The 24318-nt window shown below is 35.8% G+C and overlaps 1 protein-coding gene across 6 annotated transcripts in view; it reads left to right on the forward strand.

Annotated features, from left to right (window-relative positions):
- Positions 1–24318, forward strand: part of TLK1 (tousled like kinase 1) — a 121493-nt gene that overhangs the window by 2279 nt on the left and 94896 nt on the right. The window contains exon 1 of one of the 6 annotated variants that reach the window (XM_045575678.1): positions 1434–1452. The exons of 3 other annotated variants lie outside the window; for them this stretch is intronic. The gene's annotated coding sequence lies outside the window, so the exon portion shown is untranslated. Of the gene's footprint in view, positions 1–1433; positions 1453–7393; positions 7413–12752; positions 12772–24318 lie in introns of those variants that run through there. 2 more of the 6 variants (XM_045575679.1, XM_045575680.1) reach the window with 2 other exon arrangements.

Here is a 24318-nt window from a genome sequence, read left to right on the forward strand (position 1 = left end):
TTCAACTTTAGTTTCAAAAACTTCTCTATTATTCTGCACTTTTCCTGATGTTTGAAAATCTTGAGGGTTGGAATAATTTAGTTTGAACTTCCGAATAACCAGGATTTTCCCAGTGGTTTAGATTATCATATTTTTATGTAACAAACTAGTGAGTCTCTCTATAATTAATGAAATAACAGGACATGTTTTTGTTAAAGTTATACTTCACCTGAAGTAACTGTATGGTCACAGTGGTATTTCTTTTTTACCAAATGACATGTGAGTTAAAACTATGTTATTCCTCCTAAGATTATATATTCATCTTGAAGCTAAAGTCTGAGCTTTCACTTAATGCTAACAGAAATTGCACATATTAAGATACAGGTTTCAAGATGGAGATGTTTTCTATTGAGTTGGATTTCAGTTTTTAACAAGTGTTTAGCATCTTTCCCAGGTATACTTTTAGTATGTTGTTTACATTAATGTTAATTGAGAGAACTTTTGACTTCTGGTGACTGCTGGTAAAAATTACTATAAATGGAACTTGAATGTATATCTGAGGAGAGGACAAACCTTATTTCTTGAAAAATCGAGCCAATTTAATGTAATTTATAATATGAAATTTAAAAAACTTAAAAGAGATGCACATGTGAATATTTACTTTGAAAATGAGCTATTTTTAAAGATGTAAAGATGTAAGTAGTTGTAAAAATTATTTTGAAGTTTTGATATATTTGAAACCTAAAGATTATAAGCTGATTGTTTTTAATGCTCTGTATTATAAGACTTAAGAATTTATTAGAATTTAGAAATTTGTGTAATACAGTGTAGATTTTTTGTCCTTGAGAATCCCAAAATCCTGTCTTTTTTTTTTTTTTTTTTTTTTTTAATCAATCTTGAAGTTCTGTAGTTAATGATTTCATGTTGGATCTTAAACCTGTGATCTCTGTTCTGTTTAATCTTTTAATAATTGTGTGATTAAGGAGGTGGGAAATTAATAATTTAAGTACATTTTCTAGTAAAGGTCAGTTTTACTTTGTTGAAGTCTCAAAACTTAGTGTCATAATGGCTAGATGAGCAGCTGGTTTTTGTTTTTGTTTGCATATCAGTAAGTAGGTACTTTTGAATGGATTATTGCTAAGAGTCAAATTAATAATTATAAAAAGAGTTATATTTTTTGTTCCATCTTACCAGATATGAATAGATTGCTTTAGTTTTATGTAAATAGTGAAAATAGTTTGGTTAAAAAGATACCACAGCATAATTAAACTGTTGCTTTCTGTTTACATATTTACAGACTGCATCACTTAACTAGAAGAATTAATGTATTTGATTCCAGATGACAGTAATAATATCTGTAGGGAGATGTTAAAAGTAAAGGTGTACCACATGGCTCTTTAATTTCTTGAAGTCACTAGCTGAAAGATGATAGGGTTGTGTATTTAAGGATTCTAGCTCATGGATGTGCTATAGGTAGGTATATTTCTTTTTTACCAACTAGCATGCAAGTTAAATTGGTGTTAATCCTCTCTAGGGCTTTATATTTATCCTGAAGTTGTAGTCTCATGTTTCACTAATATCAACAGGAATTGCATATATAAATTCCCAGGTATGAAGATGGAGACAGGCCGAAACTGGTTTGGCTCAGTGGATAGAGCGTTGGCCTGCGGACTGAAAGGTCCCAGGTTCGATTCTGGTCAAGGGCATATACCTTGGTTGCGGGCACATCCCCAGTAGGGAGTTTGCAAGAGGCAGCTGATCGATGATTCTCTCTCACTGATGTTTCTAACTCTCTTTCCCTCTCTCTTCCTCTCTGTAAAATATCAATAAAATATATTTAAAGAAAAAAGATGGAGACAGTTTCAGAGGCACATTTATGTATTAGAGGAGAGATATAGAAAACTTAGGATATTTAGAGGTTTGGGGATCTGCCCCTGAGAAAGTAGGCTTGCTTTAGGCTATTTGGTCTAAGTACTATTTCTTTCTTTCTTTCTTTCTTTTTTTCTTTTTTTTTTTTTTTTTTTTTTAACAGAGCGGAAGGGACAGAGATAGAGAGTAAGAAATATCTGATAGGAGAGAAACATCAATCAGCTGCCTCCTACACACCTTCTAATGGGGATGTGCCTGCAACCAAGGTACATGCTCTTGACCAGAATCAAACCTGGGACCCTTCCTTCAGTCTGCAGGCCAATGCTCTATCCACCGAGCCAAACTGGTTAGGGCCATGGTCGGCAACCTGTGGCTCGCGAGCCACATGTGGCTCTTTGGCCCCTTGAGTGTTGCTCTTACGCAAAATACCATGGCCTGGGCGAGTCTATTTTGAAGAAGTGGCATTAGAAGAAGTTTAAGTTAAAAAAAATTTGGCTCTCAAAAGAAATTTCAATTGTTGTACTGTTGATATTTGGCTCTGTTGACTAATGAGTTTGCTAACCACTTAGGGCATCTCAGTACTTCTTTACTCTCAAAAATTATTGAGGACTCCAAAGAGATTTGTTTATATGGGTTGTGTCTATTGATATTTACTCTATTAGAAATGAAATCACAAAATATTAATTTATATAAAAATAACGTTAACAATTTTTAAAACTTAGAATAACTCTTTTAAAACAAAAACTTTAGTGAAACTAGTGGCATCCTTATGTAATAAAATCGTAGTATGCAAATTGTCCCCTCAACCGGGAGGTCGGTTGGGAATTCGACAGTGGGCAGGGCCTGCCACAGGGAGGGACCCTTCCAGTGCGTAAATGTTGTGCACTGGGCCTCTAGTTCTATAGTTTTACAAATCATTTAATTTCCGGCCTACTGGAAGATAGCTGGATTTTACTTCTGCTTTCAAGTTTGTTGTGATTGTTGTGGTATGTGAAGATAATCCAGTTTCACATAGGTATATACCGTATTTTTCGGACCACAAGACGCTCCGGACCATAAGACGCACCAGTTTTTAGAGAAGGGAAATGAAGAAAAAAAGATTCTGAAACAAATAGTGTCCTAAAATATTTTATGTGCATTAAAACCCAACATCACAGTCATAAACACATGTAATCAACCCTGTAAAGTAAACAGCAGCATTTAGAACCATTTTAGAGCCGGGCAAGCACACAGAGACCACACAGAGCCGGGCAAGTAAAAAAACTTTTTTTTTAAAGTATATGTGTAGGCTATATTTGGACCATAAGACGCAGGGACTTTCCCCCCCCCACTTCTGGGGGGGAAAAAGTGCCTCTTATGGTCCGAAAAATACGGTAGTTGGAAAAAGTAGGTATTTTAATAGCTTTTTGAGGAGTTGTATATATTCATTTTTACTGTTATACCAAAATTTGACAAGTGGCAATGGTTACATTGTATTTCAGAAATGTCTGTAGGGCCCACAAGAAATCTGTGAACTATACAGTTAGCCTAAAGAAGAGTTTACGTAAAGGGTGGGAAATAAGCTAGTTTTCATTCAGTATTTCAAACACAAATAGAAAAGGGAATATTTGTTCTTTTATTTTATTTTTAAAAATACATATATTTCAGAAAGGAAGTGAGAGCATCAATAGAGAATCATTGATCAGCTGCCCTTGACTGAGGATCAAGCCCACAACCCAGGCATGTGCCCTGACCAGGAATTGAGCCATTGACCTCCTAGTTCATAGGTCAGCACTTAACCACTGAGCCATGCCAGCCCGGCTATTCTGTTATTTTAGAAGATAGACCAGCAGATGGAAGTTCAGAAGGCATATATTGAATTCAGTATAATTTTTTGTCAAGAATGTCAGACTGTATAGCAGCTAGACTTATACAACAGTGGAAAGAACTGCCTCTTGAAGTATTTAGCTAAAAGAATTTACAGCAGTCTATGGGGACATTTTAGGGGGAGGCAGGTATAAATTATGTAGATTCTTATTTTGGGTGCTATTGGATTAAGTTACTTAATGTCCCATCCAATTAAAAAATGTAAGCATTCTATGATTCTTTGAAAATCCCTAAATATAGTTAAACTGTACTTATCTATCCATGAATGTTTTTGAATATCTCCTAAGTCAGTAGTATGAAGCTATTGTTGACTTTATTACTATTTTGCATTTTTATTGTGCTTTCCTCTGAGATTTTTCCTGTATTTCTGGAATCAGCACTATCAGTCTTCCTGAAATCTCTCTGAGTTCCCTGTGAAATATAATAAGCTTTGAAGACATTTTAGGGAATCAGATACTGCTTATAATACAGTTTAATAGCATTTGGGCACAGAACTTTAGCATACTGTTGGGGGCTAATTTTCAATTTTGATAGAAACTTATCAATAGTCTATATAGTCTTTTATTTGTAACTAGAGACCTGGTGCACAAAATTTGTGTACTGGGGGGGGCGGTGTTTTCCTCAGCCCAGCCTGCAGCCTCTCCAATCTGAGACCCCCCTCAGGGGATGTCCGACTGCCGATTTAACCTGATTCATGCCTAACTGCTCCCCTGCCGGCCCATTTGCCCCCAACTGCCCTCTGCTGCCATTCCAGTCACCCCTAAGTGCCCTCCCCTGCCTCCTGGTTACCCCTAACTGCCCTCTTCTTAAGGCCTTGTTGCCCCCAATTACCCTCCCCTGCCGGCCGGTCACCCCTAACTGCCCTCCCCGGCTAGTCTGATCGTCCACAACTACCCTCCCCTGCTGGCCATATTTGACCACATGGCTGTGGCCATCTTGTGCAAGGATGTGAGGGTCAATTTGCATGTTACCGCTTTATTATATAGGATTGTTTATATGATTGCAGAAGTAATGTTCCAACAGTTTTAAAGTTAGAGAGTCTGAAAAGAGGACATATGAAGGAAAAGTATTTAAATTGATTTCCTTTTTTTTCTTTTTTTAATATATTTTATTGATTTTTGTACAGAGAGGAAGGGAGAGAGATAGTTAGAAACATCGATGAGAGAGAGTCATCGATCAGCCGCCTCTTGCACACCCCCTACTGGGGATATGCCCGCAACCAAGGTACATGCCCTTGACCGGAATCGAACCCGGGACCTTTCAGTCCCCAAGCCGACGCTCTATCCATTGAGCCAAACCGGTTTCGGCTAAATTGATTTCTTGAGTTTAAAAAATGTGTATTAAAGACATAAATAAAATAATTTTAATTCTCAGAGAACTAGAGGCTTGGTGCACAAAATTTGTGCACTTGTGAGGGGAGGAAGGGTCCCTCAGCCCAGCCAGCACCCTCTTGCAGTCCGGGATCCCTTGCTCCTTACTGCCCATCTGCTTGCTCCTTACCACTTTGTTGCTCCTTAAGGCTACCACAGAGGCGGGAGAGGCTCCCATCATCACCTCTGCGCTTGCCAGCCAGGAGGCTTCTGCTGAGCTGCCACTCCCCCTGTGGGAGCACACTGACCACCAGGGGGCAGCTCCTGCATTGAATGTCTGCACCTGGTGGTCAGTGTGCATCATAGCAACTGGTTGTTCCGGTCATTCTGCCTAACAGTCACTTAGGCTTTTAATATGTATCAGGCGTCCTCAAACTTTTTAAAGTGGGGGCCAGATCACGGTCCCTCAGAGAGCTGGAGGGCCGGACTATATGAACTAATTCCTACTGTAACACCTCGGCTGCGCTCACTGCCCAAAAAACCTGGCGGGCCGGATCAGACTCCTCTGCGGGCCGCATGTGGCCCGCGGGCCGTAGTTTGAAGACGCCTTAATTGTAGATAATATATGTAGTATTTATCATTACTTATAACAATTCACTCTTTGTTTAAATCCTCACTGAACATATATTTATTGATGAGAGAGAGGAGGGAGGGAGGGAGGGAGGGAGAGAGGGGGAGGGCCGGCTGGACGGGGGTGGGGGTGGGTGGGCGGAGATCTGTTGTCCTACAATAAACCACAACCTTTTTGGTGTATGGGACGCTCTCACTAACTGAGCCACCAGGCCAGGACAACAATTCACATGTTAATTTTTTATGGGACATAATCTCTTCTGTGAGTTGGAATGAAAGGTTAGATTGTAGGAGGTAGGAAGTTAAGCATAAATTCCCATAGCTTTCTTGAAGTCAACTTAATAAGTGTGATAAATGACACACAGCTGGAGACTTGTCCTTGTTCCATTTCAGTTTAAAGCTTATTTTCTATAGAAGAAATAGGAATAAGTCATTTAATTTTATAAACTCTTTCATCCTTGTTAATAATTTTTTTTTAAATCTCAGAATAATTTAGAGGAATAGTGTTCTAAAGTAGAAGAAGTGTGGTACATATGAGAAAGTGCATCATTGATTGTAGTTGGAATTCAAGTGTAGTCTCTACTTTGCCGTTAACTGTGTAACCTTGGGCAAGTTGCTTATCTCTGCTTCAGTTTCATAAAGTGAGAATTATAGAAATGAAAGGATCCTTGGAAGCAAGAGAATCCAAACTTCTCATTTTACAGATGAGGAAACTTAATTTGTTTAGGCTTTTACTGTAAGAGAGTTGGGACTAAAATTCAATTGTTTGACTCTCTCAACTTAGTACTTTTTCTGTTGTACTTTGCAGCTTCTTTTCTTCTGTGAAATGATGTGTTTGGGTTCAAAGCTCTCAAAGCAGCTGAAAAAATGTTATTCTTTTGACGTTAATTCCAAAATAATTAACGAGAAAAGTTTGTATACAGGTGAAAGAAATGTTTTTGAAGAAGCAGTGTTACCTTTTCAGGGTTATTATTTGGTTTTTTAAGATAATCATCTTCATTATTACCAAAAAATTTTTAAGTTTAGGAGCATAGTAAGTAATGTGATGGGTGATTATGTTTTTTTTAATGATCACATTCTAAAACACTAATTTGACTACATTAAAAACTAAATAAATTATGTAAACAACAGCGTAGTGCTCTGAAATGAATTGTGGTGATTGCACCTCAGAAACTACTTTTAGAGTTTTTGCCCCCCTGAGTTAGGAGCCTCGGTTCCTTTGTGTCCTATAGGATTATTTCATAGCACCTCCAAGATGCTCCTTTTGATTATAGTTTTAGTTGTGTTGCCTGTTAGACAGAAAGGTCTTGGATTCAGAGATTGTGTTTTGTTCATTTCTATATTCTCAGTGTATATTAGATAGGATGTCCTATATATTGGCATCCAACAAAAACTTTGTTAAAGACTGTTAAGTTTTCTTTAAAATGGAATGATATTACTTTTATATATATGTATATGTATATGTATGTATATGTATATATATTTGTGTGTGTGTATGTGTATATATATCTTAAAATGTACTTATTTAGTCAAACAATTGAATAATTAACTCAGGAAGATGCTTATTTTAGTTAGTATCATATCCATTATATTTTAAAGAGATATGGATAACAGCAACAATAATAGCTGAGATTTATTGTTTGCACATACTATTTAATTCTCATAACACTGTGAGATATATACAGTTATTCTTATTTTACAGATGAGGAAACTGAAGCACAGAAATGTGAAGAAGCTTGCCCCGAGTGACACAGTGTAGTAAATAAATGTTAGTGCTCAGATATGAACCAAGTCTGCATTTTAGCTAATAGGATATATTGCCTAACATATAGAAATTTATTTTTGACTAATATCGTATTGTTTTTCCTTAGCAAACTTAATTTATTAACCAGTCTTTTAGGCTCATTCAGTTTACCTCTAAACTTTTGTTAAATTTGTTGTGTGTGTTTTTTTAAAGTGTATTTTTACTGATTTCAGAGAGGAAGGGAGAGAGAGATAGGAACATCAATGATGAGAATCATTGATTGGCTGCCTCCTGCATGTCCCTCACTGGGGATCGAGCCTGCAATCCCTGGCATGCGCCCTTGACTGGAATCGAACCTGGGACCCTTTGGTCTGCAGGCCAGCAACGTTCTATCCACTGAGCCAAACCAGCCAGGGCTAAATTTGTTTTACATGAGTTTTATACATGTGTGAAGATAAGATTAAAAAATCACACATTAAAATCCCAAACCAAACAACTCAATTTAGAAACTTGTACCAGCTGTGCAAATCTTACTTATATTTCATATATTCAGATATGTTTAGTATTTTCATGGAAAATGTTAGAGGTATACTAATGAAAGATCCTATTTTCTTGTTTAATCTAAATTTGAACGTCATTTTATGTTATATAGGGTGTCCCCCAAAAATGTATGCACACTTTGAATTATTATAAAGTCAATATTTATTACAATACAGTTCATTTTCAGAATTTAAAAAATCTACAGAAATTATTTATTTATTTATGTCCATGCCTGTTTTTAAACTGATGACTCTACTGGTCCAGCACTGTTGATAACACAAAGCTCTGGAATCCCAAGTGTCAAGAATTATTTTGTTCGGTGTTTGTGTGCCAGTTTTGTGCCATAAGCTTTATCTTTTATGTATCCCCATTAAAAGTCTTATAAATACATTTTCTTAGTCTAAGCTTTACCGTTATTTCACATCAGTTAAGCCTGAAAAGGAGTGATAAATTATGTGATTTAATGCTGTTAAAAAGCGTGTCTTCGTAAAAATGTATAAATTATTTTGAATTATTATAAAAACAATGTTTGTATTTCACCTGCATTTTCAAACTTCCAGTAACATTTTTGGGTGAATTTTCTTTGTATAAAACTTAGTCTGGCTGAAAAGAGAGAAACATCAATTGAGCTACCTGCTGTTAAAGTGTGTATACATGTTTTTGGGACACCCTGTATTTTGGCCTTATAAGCCCACTACAGCCATAGTAAACATTAGAATTTGAATAAGAATTTTCCAGTGTCCATACAGGAATAGTCTACTTATTGTGGAGACTATAATCTGGTGAACAAGGCTCTGGACAAAATTGAGATACTTTAGTTGCTATATTTGACTCTCTCTGTTCAGTATGGGCAGGAAAAGGAGGCTTGAAGCTCAATCTATAAACTCATCTATAAGTAGTATTTTTTAAAAAACATTTAGTTTTAATTACTTCATTGCACACAAAACAAGGCCCTAGTGACATGTATTATTTAGTAAATATAATGAGAATCATATTTTGAAGGGGTTGATAGGAATTCAAGGCATAGTGTAGAAAGGTATATAGAGGAGCTGATATAGGTGGTAGGTAGATGTGAAACATCTCAGAGTGGTTTCAATATTAGGTCTGAAATGTGAATTTCAAGATGCTATACCAGTGCTTGGCAAACTCATCAATCAACAGAGCCAAATATCAACAGTACAACAATTGAAATTTCTTTTGAGAGCCGAATTTTTTAAACTTAAACCTCTTTTAATGCCACTTATTCAAAATAAACTTACCCAGGCCATGCATAGTATTTTGTGTAAAAGCCACACTCAAGGGGCCAAAGAGCCACATGTGGCTCGCGAGCTGCAGTTTGCTGACCACAGTGCTATACCTATATTTAAGTAAAAATGATTATCCTGTATAATAAAAGGCTAATATGCAAAGTGTCCTAACAGGGGAATGACCAGTCACTATGACATGCACTGACCACCAGGGGGCATACAATCAATACAGGAGCTGTCCCCTGGTGGTCAGTGTGCTTTTACAGGGAGAGCACTGCTCAGCCAGAAGCTGGGCTCACAGGCTGGCAAGCACAGTGGCAGGAGCCTCTCCTGCCTGCAGCAGTAGGACATCCCCCAGGGCTCCCGACTGCGAGAGGGTGCAGGCTAGGCTAAGGGACTCCTGAGTGCATGAATTTCGTGCACTGGGCCTCTCATCTTACCTAATAAAAGAGGAAAATGCTAATTGACCATACCTTCACTATGCCCTTAGCCAATCAGAGTGAGTATGCAAATTATCCAAACAAAGATGGTGGTTAACTTGCATATGCAGAGCAGAGTATAGCCTGCTATGAGAGGAAGGGGGGTGGCAGAGGGAGCTATTCGAGTGGTGGTGCTTCAGACAGAAGTGAGGATGTGCCAGCTCTGGGCGGCCCTGAGCAGGGAATGGGGACTTGCTGGTTCTGGGTGGCTGAGGAAAGGGGACATGCCTGCTCTCAGGCGGCTGGGTAGCCGGGACTTGCCAATTCTGGGCGGCTGAGGAGCGGGGATGTCCTGGCTCCCAGACGGCCAGGGTTCTGGGACGTGCTGGCTCTCAGGCGGCAGGGGAGCAGGGACTTGCTGGGTCCTGGGAGTGACGCCAGGGGCCTATTCTTGCACGAATATTGTGCAATGGGCCTCTAGTATTCTATAAAGCAGCGTTTTTCAACCGTAGGTGCAGACAAGACAAGAATTTTATAATTTTTCACTATTTTGTTAAAATACTTTCTTTGTGTTTATTTGATTCCTATTCAAGAGAATTACTTTATATATAGTCAATATAGGCACAGAGTTAAATTTTTTAACATTTTCTAATGGTGGTGTGCCTCGTGATTTTTTTCATGAAACAAGTGTGCCTTTGCCCAAAAAAGGTTGAAAAACACTGCTATAAAGATGCAGTAAAAAGCCAACTGCGAGGGGTTTGAGGGGGGTGACTTGTAATATTTGTTCTTCATTTATACGGATTATCAAGAAGTGGTTGTACTCATAAATTTGTGCCTTATCTGTGGAGAATGACAAACTTCTAGGTTTACATTCTTAATCTTAAACCTAGTAGTGCTGGTATTGTTAAATGTGTTACATTGTCTAATTTCATGATTCCTTAGTTAACTGTGTATGTGCTTTTATATTTTAGATGAATATAGTGCCACTGGGGAAGGTCATAGGGATTTGTGTGAAGTCAATTAGTCCATCTTGTCTCATGATACCTGGGGCATGGTTTTTTGTGTTGTTTTGTTTGTTGTTGTGGTTTGTGTTTTGTGTGTGTGTTTTTTTTTTTGTTGTTTTTTTTTTGCAAACTATGTGCATGCTTGCTTCTTTAAAAAATATAGCTTTTCCTTTTTCTGTTCACAGGTTTTTAAAAACATCATTGTAATATGGTTTAGTCAACTTTGTTACTTTTAAAATTTACTTCATTTTTAAAAAAAATACATGTACTTATTAATGTTAGATCGGGTTCAAGGCACTTTGTAAATAGTAGCTCATTTACTTCTAGCAATCATGAAATACATTCTAATGGAGATTTGGTAACACATTTAAGGACACAGAGAGAGTATGTAGCAGAGCCAGGATTCAGACTAGGCACCTGAGTACATCTTAAATAACAGTTACTGTTTATTCTGTCAATGTTATTCCACTGAATGGATGTACTGTAATTTACTTAGTTAACTAAGTAAATTTTTCTTTAGGTAGTGTGTTAGTCATGATTCTTTTGCTTATTTGTGATAAAAACTTAATACAAGCTTCAGTAAATTAAGAGAGTAATTTAGTGGTTTACATAACTGAGATATGTTTGTATGGAAGAGGATAATGAAATGGCTTTAGAAACAGCTTTAGCTCCAAGATCTCAAATAATTTCACTGAGCCTGTTTGTCTCCATTTTTGGGTTCTTCTAGTCTCTTGCTTCTAGAGTTCTAGACACATACTTTTTAGCTTAGCAATTACACTTGAAAGTTTAACCTCTCTTCTAATGCCCATATGTCTATTCTAGGTTGATGCTAATGTATTCTAATTGTCAATTCCTTAACCAGTCATTGGGACTTGGGTGATGAAGTGTGTATGGCAAGGTAGCCATTATGGCTGTCAGAGTGAGTTCAGGAGCCCGCAGAAAGCTATCATTGACAGATTGGGTGAGTGGTAGTTTTCTTCAGTAAAGGGGTCCTGTTGAACAAAAACAATTACTTCTATAGGTAGTTGGTTATTTATTAAAAAATATTTTTTAACTTTTTGTCTGTTGTAGGCAGTGATATAATGAATATCTTTTGTTGTTGTTAATCCTTACCCCATGCTATTTTTTCCATTGATCTTTAGAAAGTGGAAGGGAAGCAGGGGTGGGGGGACGGGGGGGCAGAGAGAGAAACATTGATGTTGGTTGCCTCCAGCATTCACCCTCGAAGGCTGAGATCTAACCTGCACCCAGGTATGTGCCCTTGGACCAGGAATTGAAACCCTCGACCATTTGGTGCTCTAATCACTAAGCCACACTGGCCAGGGCATAATTAATATCTTTGAGTAAAAGTTTGTTGTTAGTTTTAAGTCAACTCCCAGTGATGGAATTTGCAAGGCCAAAAGTATAAAACAATTTTAGGGCTTTTGATAAATGTGGCCAGGTTATTGTTTGAAGGATTGTACTCAACTCATATACCATCAGTGAATGAAACAGACATGTATTTTTTTCACCTACAGGTTAACTCACCTTAGGAATTCTTGGGCTTAAATATTATTAACACAGTGCCTTGAACTTAACCAAAGAGTTGCAAACCTCATACTGAACATGTGTCCAATCTAAATTACCAAATGCTTTCTTATAATTTCTCTGGGCATTTCTTACTCTATTTAAAATTTTTAATTATAGTTTTAAACAACAACCAGAAGGATAATGACTGGCAGCCCCTACTCCTCTTGCCTCCCAGTGTCTCCCTACTCTGACCTAGTTGACAGCATTGTACTTAATTTTTGGATATTGATACCTTATGTTAAAACATTAGGAGGTTAGTGTGACATAACAAAATGTAAGTAATAATTACAAGCACATGTTTGTTAGACTTGGGTTCCAGTTTGGGTTTTGCAACTTACTGTATAGTAACTTCAGTGCCTCATCTATAGATTTTCTTGATTGTAGGATGGGATAATAAATAGTAACTGTTTCACAAGATTGTGAGCATTAAGTAAGAAATTTGTGGCATATTAACCAGTCAGCATGTGTTAACTGTAATTATTAGGTCTAGTAATAATGTCGTTTTCTAATACTTTTTTAAATCGAATTTATTTAAACAATACTACTTGGCATACAGTTCTGGGCAGTTGCTTATTTTCTTGGGACTCAATACTAGTAAGTATAAAAATTGTAAAGGCTATACAATTCAGGAACCTGCCATGGGCTTACAAGTATTATTCTCATTTAATTCACATAAGAATCCTTTTAGGCTCTGTTATTACCAGGATTTTATGGATGAGGAAGTCATTAAGAGGCAGATCTGGGATTTGAACTCAATCTGGTATCCGAGTTCATGCTCTTAACCCTAAAGTGATATAACTCCAATAAATGTCCACAGAAATAGGTTTTAGGAGTCTCGTTGAAGATATGATAGAGATGATGTTGATGAAATAATACTTATGTTGATGTCACTATAAATATTTGAATATTTATTCCTTGTTTATTATAATACATTGTTTTAGGTAGTATTTTAGTAGGTACATAATGCTTATCTTGGACTTCTTACATACAGTACGTGCAGCTTTCTTTCTGGTCAGAGATTTACTTCCCTGCTGCAGATGGACTATTAAGGACCATAACAAATAAAGATTATTCTGTACCCTTCTTTCACACTGAACTACAATATTTAGACAGAGAATCGATGATGAAGGAATATTGTGGAGCAGTAAGTCATCACTGTTCTTTTTAAGGTCTAAATGGTATACCTCAGAGGAGTGGAATTTGGGAGATAGAGTATTGGGGATTTTTCACTTTTGTATTTTTGTATTATTTATTTCAACAAGCATGTATTATATTAACAATGAGGAAAGGCATGAAACTATAAAAGATTCTTAAGTGCTTAGTGCTTTTGTTAGGGACAGGATACCAGTTGACTTTTTATTGAGAAGGTGGTAATTACTAGGTTGGGTGTTTTTTGTTGTTTTTTGTTACTAATCCTTACCAGAAGATATCTTTCCATTGATTTTTAGAGAAAGTGGAAGGTAGAGGGAGAAAGAGAACGTCAATGTGAGAGAGGCACACTGGTTGTCTTATTACACATGCCCTGACCAGTGCCAGGATCAAGTCTGCAACCAACTGAAGTACGTGCCCTTGACCAAAATCGAACCTGGGACCCTTTAGTCTAAGGGTCAACACTCTCTCCACTGAGCCAAATTGGGTAGAGCATTAGGTCAGGTTTAAACTAAGTTACTGTTTTGAAGCTTTCCTGGAGAACATTTCTTCTTACATGTTAAAGTAATGCTTTTTCACTTCTCTCCTACCTACGCCCACCCCACACATTTTTCTTTAGGACTATTCTTTTGGGGCAAAGATGCTTGGTTGAGTGGATATAAGTTCTAATAGAGGACAATACAATTTTACCTCTCAGTGTCTTAATTTATTATAGTTAAAATGAGAACTATAGTCCTAACTGGTTTGGCTCAGTGGATAGTGTCAGCCTGCGGACTGAGGGGTCCCAGGTTTGATTCCAATGGGGGCAATTGCCCAGGTTGTGGGCTTGATCCCATTAAGGGGCATGCAAGAGGCAGCTGATCAGGGATTCTCTCTTATCATTGATGTTTCTATCTCTCTCTCCTTGTCCCTTCCTCTCTGAAATTAATAAAAATATATTTAAAAATAAAATGAGAACTATATGTTAAATAGAAAAATAACCTAGTTAAAAAACACATATGTATGTGTGCCTCTGAATATATACATATGTATACGTGGGTGTATATATACAGACAGATTGATTGATTTTTAAAATAGCAAAGTTAATTCTATGCCTGAAGCTAGAGGAAGACGTGTTACATTACTACTACATTAACATAAAGAAATAGGCTTGGCCGGTGTGTCTCAGTGATTGAGCATTGACCCAGGAACTAAGAAGTTACCAGTCCGGTTCCTGGTCAGGACACATGCCTGAGTTTTCAGACTTTATCCTCAGTAGGGAATAGCTAATTGATGATGTTCCTCTCTCTTTCTCTCAAAAAAAAAAAAAAAAAAAAAAAAAAATCAATTAAAAACACATAGAAATTAGGCATTAAAGTATATGCTGTTTTATCTACCAGCAGCTTCTTTCTAACATCCTGTGGAAAGCTGGAAGAAAACTTATATAATGTAACATATTAATTAATATGCCAGTGTTTGCTGGGCACTTGTATTTTAGCATACATACAGTACATATTCACACTTATTGTAACTGATTTAGTTCAAAACTCTTTATAAAAACTTAATCTAACAACTGTAAGGTTTGTACTTTTATTATCTTTGTTTTGTATATAAGGAAGCTGAGACATGAAGAGATTAAGGAACTTGGCCATGCTTACACACCTTACCTATTTGTATATATTTAGTTTTGATAAAAGCAAAATTAGCTGTCAGGCATTATTTTTTATTTATAGAATAAGATTAAAATTAAAGTACTCTCTAAGGTGATGACAGTATATGGTAGAGAAGCAAAATCTAAACTCTTTCTTTACTCTGATGCAAGCTCTATTTACTTATATGAATACTTTGGTCTTAGTATGTCTGAATTCTTTGCTGTAAGGGTTACAACAAAAGTGTTTAAAATGACCATCTTAACGATAAAGTCAGGTAATCAATCTGATATGGAATGATTCTAGATCAGACTTCTCTTCTTTTTACCACAGACTTATGTAGCTGAATGTATAGACTAGATTTAGGAACCTAGCTTTCTATGCTTACTCTCTTCAGTTATTGTAGGTGAAATATTTGATGTGTATGTGTATGAGTATATTTATGTATATATTGCAATATATATATGTTTGTATGTATGCATAGATAGATGGCTCTGAAATAGTGATATAGGACCAGAGAGATAGGTTGAATTTATGAGAAATTGTATGACATTTTCCTTTGGGAAAAAAAAATTCTAGATATGTACAATTCTAAATGGATTAAATTTCCAAATGTTTATTTTTAAATCATTAGGGGAAAATGTAGGAGGTATTTTCATTAGATTCGTGGAAAAGACAGGTTATTGGAAAATAGAGATATTGGGCTGCTTTTGTGGTAGCTTATTTAACATGTTCTTTTATGCTAAAAATTAGAATACTATTTAAATAGAATATCAATGTGGAATAAACGATGGAATGGAATGTAGTCAACAAAAATTTTACTTACATTCACTAAATACATTATACAAAATAGTGGACATGAAAATAGGTATGTTTCATTTATTAATCATGTTAAAATGAATGTTTAAAGGCAAGAATCAGGAGTAATTCTAGAGTGTTAAACAGTGTAAACTTCTTGAAATCTTTTTGCATACTTTCAAGTGCATTAAAAATCTTACAAAAAGGAATTATTTAAATAGAATATTTTTGTTGAAATAATTTCTAACTTTATCCTAGTATTTCTGTGTGTGTGTTTTTATAATCAGTTTTCTCTTGTCAGACATAATATGAGAAGTATTAATAGAAGAAAGACCCTAACTGTTTTGTATAAGTCAGTTTATTAGTTGTAATATGAAAAGTACATTGAAAAACTGGAATGAATTAAAGTATTTTCAGACTTTAGGAAGTTTTAAATTAAAAAATAATGAGGTGATGACTTACCAGCAGTTGAATCTACTGTTAGAAAGATATTAGTGAACAAACTCATTTCTATTACTTTTTGATTGGTAACTGGTATAATCCTTTTTAGCGCATGCTTTCTAGATATTTTGTTTTGACTCTATCAAGGAAGATAATTAAAATGTGATATAATGAAAAATTTATCATATAAAGGTAGTATCTATAATAATAAAAGCATAATATGTTAATTTAGACCAGACAGCCGAACAACCTTCCAGACATCATTCCAGATGTCCTTCTGGACCAAGTCGCCGAGGCAGAGGTGGCTAGGGGCAACTAGGCAGACAGGCAAGTGGTAAGGGGCAATCAGGCAGGCAGAGTGGTTGGGGTAATTAGGCAAGCAGGAGAGCAGTTAGGAGCCAGTGGTCCCTGATTGTGAGAGGGATGACTGACTGACGGATTAGGCCCAGTCCCGCAGGGATCCCTATGAAAGGTCCAGGATTGGGAGAGGGTGCAGGCCAGACTGAGACATCTCCCTGCACCCTATGCATGAATTTCATGCACCGGGCCTCTAGTAACTATGTAGTAATTTTGACTAATCAGAACTAATATGTCCAAATACATGCCACCTTTGGATGCCACACTATTATAACAACATTTATTAGTGACTTTTTGAGTGTATGAGGAGAGAGAAAATGTTTATTAAAAGGGAACGTGATAAACTGTTGTCATGGGTCAAATTATGTCCTTCATTTATGTTGTTTCCCTAAAATGTTTCTTCATAGAACAGGATGTGATTGACCTCTAATTTGAGTAGTGACATCTCCTGTTTTACATATTTATGAAGTTTTGGGTTTACAGTACCTTTTAGGGAGCAGTTTAGTAAGAGTAGTGGTATACTAGCATAATTAAGAAGCAGATGGTTTTGAGATGGGTTATTCTTTAAGGATGGCATGTATGGTCTTTATATTGCCTTTATAATTTCTTTGTCAAAAGTATAAACATTTGTTATGTAACAGTTTAACGGATTATGGTGAAATTACATATCCTTCAGAAAATCTTACCTCTTATAATTGAGGACTAAGTTTTGGTGTCAAATGACAATTTGATTCCATAAAAGATTAAAAATTTTGAAATGTGTTTGCTATGAAAGGAGTCAGCACACTACTTATTTTTGGATGGTTAAAAATTGAAAGAAGAATAATACTTTGTGACATGTGAAATTCAAATTTTAATGCTCATAAGTAAAGTTTCATTGGAACATAGCTGCTTTTGCATTATAATGATGGAGCTGAGCAGTTGTGACAGTAACCCTGTATGGCATTCTCATCACTTTGTACTGCTTTTAGTTCACTACAAATTTCATTGCTGCTGTTAAAACTTGATAGTGTTTTGAGTGTTGTGTGTATTGCTAGTCTGCAGTATTTATTTTATACCAGTGCATATCCATTATGTCAAAACAAGAAAAGAAATGGACTCTGAATGACATGCTTTTAAGGCATAGGGGAATGTTATTTTGTTATTGAATTATATAAGCATAACATTGTCCTTATTATGCAGTGATACTGTAGCTGTGATAGAATACTTTCTAAGTTGACATTACTTCATTAAGCAGTATTTTCTACTCTCAATTTTCTTAAAGTAACAGTCAACTTAAAAAGGCATATCTCATCATAGCATAAGCTCATAAAAATAAACATAAAAAATGAGGTTGCCATCAAAATAAGTTTCTGAGTGGCTCATTTGTTAGCCAAGCAAGGAAAGCCATTTAGTGAATTAAAATCTGTTTGATTGCAACAACAAAAAATATGTCCAGAGAAAATAAACTTGTTTTAGACTATTAACTTTTTAAAAAATAGTTTATTAAGAGGGGACGAGATTGAGAGAAAGGAAAACAACTGTGTAAGAATGCAACATTAGTTGGCTGCTTTCTGTACACCCCCCACTGGCACGTGTCCTGACTGGTAACTGAACCAGCAACATCCTGGTCCAGAGGATGACACCCAACTAACTGAGCCATACTGCAAGGCTAGACTATTAACTTTTTAAATCATTTAATCAAGAATCATTGATTTAAGAGGTCATATTTGAAGTCAGTTAAAAAACAAGACAAGTGATAGTGATTTTTCTTGGCTCTTGATGAGTTGAAAGATGTTACTGATACTACTCAATTATTGTTTATTCAAAGTGTTAATACTAAGTTTGATATGGGAAAAAAACACAGCCTCTGTGAATAGTATGTGTAGAACAACTACAGGTGAGAATATTTTCAAGTTGAGAAAACACTAAGTACTATCTGAAATGGAATCTGCCTAAGATGTACATACTACAACGATGGTAAAAATATGTGTGAAACAGAAAAGGGTTTATTTGGACAAGTTCACAAAGCTCGTAAAAAGATGTTCAAAGCCTGTGGTTATTCATTGTATTATTTGTTCATCAGCACATACTTTGCAGGAAATATTTGAATTTATCATGTATTGAATCAGTATTGTCAGTGGTGATTTTCATTTGCTCTCATGGACTTAACTAGTATCAACTCCATGAATTTCTTTTACAAGCTGAATATCCTATCTGGCTTAGCAGGTAAAATATTATTGCAATCATTTGAGCTAAGGGCTGAGATTGAAATTTTTCTTAACAAGATGGACTCCAACCACTATTATCAAATATGAATTGGCTTTGGAACTTTTATCTGTAGACTGGAAAATGTTTTGTATGAATTTAGCCTAAAATTATATGGCAGAATAGTGCTTACGTGCAAAATTTAGCTGCAGTAAAGTAATTTTAGTGGCAACTGATGTTTGAATCACAAGTGACATCAAGCTGCTTTATACATTTCTCATGCTGTCAAAGTGAGATCTTCATTCCCACATGAATTTTCATGAATATATTTTTTCAGCCTCTAACTACAGTTCCAGCATCATTTTTCCAGACATTGAAAAATGCAACAAGTTTACATATTTCAAACTCCCCATTTAATTGTGCACTTGAGGAACTTCTATCTAACTTGCAATTGGAAGTGATTAATCTGCAATGTAATGATATATTGAAAGGCAGATATCAAAAGAATCTAATAGACTTCTGTAACTGCCTTTGAAGTAATGAGTATGCTTAATTAAAATCATGTGCTTGTGGACTGATACCAGTATTTGACAGTACCTATCTGTCAGAAAAGACATTTTCAAAGATAAATACATAAAATCTGATCAGCATTAACAAAGATGAGTATGTACAATAGGTTTTGATGACAGGAAGCTTTATTAAGTGAAATGTAATCCCCCTCCCCCAAATTTCATTCTTTTAATTAGCAGACTTACATATTATAAAGTACTAGAGGCCCGATGCATGGAATTTCATGTAAGAGTAGGCCTTCGCAGCCACGGCTGCCTAGATCCCTCCGTCACAGCCACAGCGGCTATCTCCATCCCGGGGCTGCAGCCCCAGCTTCTTCCCGGAAGGACATCTGGTCTAAGCATATTATGCTTTTATTATTATAGATCATACTCGGCTATTATTATATCTTGCTTTTTTTTCATTAAAAACTTTTCTCTTGTTATAATAGCACCTGTGTGATTTTGCCTATTGCCTGAAAAAGACTAAAATATCATACCGTATTTTCCGGCGTATAAGACGACCCCTAATTTTACAGTTAAAACATAGGTTTAGGCCTATATTCGCTGTATAAGACTAACTCCACTTCCGAGGCAACACCAGTTCTTTTTTTTTAATAGACCGCCTCTCTGACTCTGGCCAATCTGAGCAGGCTTTTTACTAGAACACAGTGTAGCTTCGGGTACATGTATAATTTGCATGCATAAAAAGCCTGCGTGGATTGGCTGAGTTAGAGAGGCGGTCTGAGCAGCCTTGCAGTGATTGGTGCGGGATCGAGTTGGAAAATTCGTTTAGCGGCATATCGAGACATTTTTCGGGATATACTTGGAGTATAAGACAACCCCGATTTTCAGTTGACTTTTTTTCGGTTCAAAAGTCGTCTCATACGCCGGAAAATACGGTATGATCTGGTCCTTTACAAAAAAGTTTGTGCTTCTCTAACATGAATGCACATAGTAATTACATGAGGATGTGGTTAAAATGCAGATTCTCATTTGATAGGCCTGAGGTGGGACCCACAATTTTGTATTCCTTATAAGCATCTGAGTGATAACAAGATGGGACTACATTTAGAGAAGCAGACTTTAGTATATTCAAAGTTAAAGTTTTTGAGACAGGAACACTAATACTTGTTAAGCATCTATTATATGCTAGGGGTTATACTAGGGAATCTTGCATATATTGCCTCTTTAAAATTTCATTAAAAACTGTTAGAAGGTTTTAAGGACTAAAGTGAGATTGGAAACCCTAGTAAGAGTTTTCAGTTAGAAACACTGTGCTTTGTTTTTTTCTTCTTCTTTTTTGCCTGGGACCTCATGGGGGAGACGGAAGTCCTAGAGGAAGCTATACATCTAAGATAAAAACGATGGGAAATAAAATACTACATTATGAGCTGATCCAGGTCAAAATAAGGATTGATGAGATGTCCTCATCTTCTCTACTAAATTTCAGTGGACCATCAATCAATTACCAAGCCAAGGAGTGGACATAGTATATAGCAATGTAGCACATATATATTTTGCAAACATTGCTTTCCCAGTCTCTTGTTTCTGTTTTAATTTTTATAACCACGTCTTTTGAACTAGCAGAGTTAAAATTTTTATGAAGTCCAATTTTTTTTCTCTCAAAAATTATTTTTAAGAATGTGGTAAAATATACATAATACAAAATCTACCATGTTAACTAATTTTAGATGTATGGTCCGGTTGTACTACCATTACCAACATCTATCTCCAAAACTTCTGTCTTTCCCAACTGAAACTATCCATTAAACACTAACTTTCCATTCCACCATGCCCCTCAGTCTCTGTTAGCCATCATTGTACTTTTAGTCTCTGTGAATTGGAGTACTCTAGGAACCTTATATTCATATAAGTGGAGTCAGACAGTACTTATTTGTCTGGCTTATTTCACTTAGACTACTAACTTCAAAGTTATCTGTGTTGCAACCTGTTTCAAAATTTCCTTCATTTTTAAACACTGGATAATATTCCATTTTGTGTATATACCACATTTTATCTATATTTATCCATTGTGGACAATTAAGTTGCTTTCACCTTTTTGGCTATTGTGAATAATGCTGTTATCAACATGAGATGTACAAATACCTATTCTAGTCCTTGCTTTCACTTCTAGATTTATACTCATAAGTGGACTTTGAGTATAAAAAGTCATATGGTAATTCTAGGTTTTATTTTTTGAGGAGCTGCCATACAATTTTTCATGTGACTGCACCAGTTTACATTCCAGCAGTTTACACGGGTGCAAATTTCCCCACATCCTAGCTAACACCCATCCTAATGGTTGTTAAGTGGTATCTTATTGTAGTATTGATATGCATTGCCCTAATGATTAATGATATTGAGCCTCCTTTTATGTGTTCATTGGTCAGTTGCATATCTTTTTTGGAAAAATGTCTGTGTGTGTTGGTCCTTTGCCCATTTTAAAACTAGGTTTTATTTTTCTTGAGTTGTAGGATTTTTTTATACATTCTGGATATCATTCCTTTATAATTGGTTTGCAGATATTTTCACCCATATTTTGGGTTGCTTTTTTGCTTTCTTGGTGGTGTTGGATGCACAGAAGTTTCTAATTTTTATGAAGTCCAACTTACCTATTTTTTCTTTTATTGCCTGCTGGAGTGATGATCAATTTGCATATTACATCTATATGGTCAATTTGCATGGTTAATCCTCACCTGAATGGAAATTATTTAAATTTCCATTAATTTTTAGACAGAGTAGAGAGGAGAGGGAGAGACACACAGAGAGAAACGTGTGAAAGAGACACATTGATTGGTTGCCTCCAACACACACCCAGCCAAGGCTGGGAAACCAGCCTGCAACCAAGGTATTAGGTTTAGTAATAATTAATGTTGTTTTCTAATACTTTTTTTAAAAATAGAATTTATTTAAACAATACAACAAAATTTAATCAACAATATAGTTGCCATTGTTTTCTACTACTTGTGCCCAATGCTCAGGAAGCATTTTAATCCCTCTGTTGTAAAATTCTTGTGATTTTGATGCAAAAAATTCGGTCAATGCACTTTGGAGGCATTCTTCATTATTAAATTTTTTTCCAAGAAGAAAGTTTTGCAAAGAACGAAACAAATGGTAATCGGAAGGGGCAATATCAGGAGAATATGCAGGTTGAGGGAGAACTTCCCATTCCAACTGGCGCAGTTTTTCAGCAGTGATTCTTGCAGTATGCGGTCGTGCGTTATCGTGGTGAAGAATTACGCCCTTCCGATTAATCAGCGTGGGTTCTTTTTCTCTTAAAGCTTGGGCTAACCTTTCCAATTGGGCACTATACACTGCACTTGTAATGGTTTGGTTAGATGGTAAAAGTTCATAATGAAGAATTCCTTTAAAATTCCACCAAACACACAACATCACTTTTTTCTCATGCAAGTCAGGTTTTGGCGTGGGCTGCGGAGCCTCATTTTTGTCCAACCATTGAGGCCGCCTTTTCAAATTAACATACAGCACCCATTGTTCATCTCCGGTAACAATTTGCTCTAAAAACGGCAAACGGTTTTGATGGGAGAGGAGCGAACTGCAAATTGTGACTCTTTGATTACGGTTGTTGTCGGTCAACTCATGAGGAACCCATTTTCCAAACTTTTGGACTTTGCCAAGTGCACGCAATTGATTGGAAATTGTTTTCTGTGAACAATTTAAAGTTGTCTCAAGCTCTTGTTGGGTAATTTGAGGATTTTGCACCAAAAGAGCTTGAAGAGCTTCTTGATCAAAATTGGACACACGGCCTCGACCACTCTTGTCATGTAACGAAAAATTTCCCTCGTGAAATTTCTCAAACCAACGCTGGCATTTTCTGGCGCTAACTGCATCTTGACCAAGAGCACTACAGATGTTTTTTGCAGCCTCACTTGCTTTTCTTCCTAATTGGAACTCGTAAAGCATGCAGTGCCGAATATGCTCTTCATCTGCCATCTTCTTAGCCCTAGTTTTGCAACAAAAACCAAACCAAACACAAACTTTTTCAAGCAAAACTTGTTAATTGCACTTCACACGTTCTGTAGATACCACGTGTTTGAAGGTTATGTCAATACAAGTTAACGCCAAGCAAGATTTTAAACGAATGTTTAAAAACGACATTAATTATTACTAGACCCGATATGTGCCCTTGATCGGAACCGAACCTGGAACCCTTCAGTCCTCTGGTCAGTGCTCTATCCACTGAGCCAAACCAGGCAGAGCTTGAGTTAATTTTTATATATGGTGTTAAGATAAGGGTCCAACTTAATATTTTTGTAAGTGGATATCCAGTTTTCCCAATAAAATTTGTTGACTATTCTTTTCCCATTGAATGGTCTTTACACACTTGTTGAAAGTCATTTGATCATATATTTGAGGGTTTATTTCTGGGCTCTCTATTTTATTCCATTGGTTTATATGTCTGTCTTCATACTAGCAACATATATATATATATATATAGATATATATATATAGATAGATATATATATGTGTGTGTGTGTGTGTGTATATATATATTTATTTGTTTATATATATATATATATATATATATATATATATATATATATATATATTTGTTATTATTTTTGACTTGACAGAATCACCAAAGACTATTGTATAGTAGAATTTTGTTTTGTTTTTATTTGTTTTTTAATGAATGATGGTAATAAAATAGGAAAAATACATGGGGAAAAATCCTTAACCTCATACCATATACAAATGTTAATTTAGGATGAATTGTGGACCTCAACAGAAAAACAAAACTTATAATAAAGATGCTATTTTTTTACTTTGGGTCATGCAAAATTTTCTTAGAATAGAAAAATAATAATCAAAATAAAAAATTAGATAATCTTTATTTCACCAAAATAATACACTTCTTGTCAAAACAGCATAAAGAAAATGGAAAAATATTAGAGACTTAGAGAAATTGTTTATCTACTTAACTATTAATAATCTGACAGTGACTTATAACTAGAATACATAAGTAATTCCCACATGTAAATAACAAAATAATAAAAAATTGGGCAGAG

Source organism: Pipistrellus kuhlii, unplaced genomic scaffold, assembly GCF_014108245.1.
Source record: "Pipistrellus kuhlii isolate mPipKuh1 unplaced genomic scaffold, mPipKuh1.p scaffold_m20_p_7, whole genome shotgun sequence".
NCBI classification, from domain to species: Eukaryota; Metazoa; Chordata; class Mammalia; order Chiroptera; family Vespertilionidae; genus Pipistrellus; species Pipistrellus kuhlii.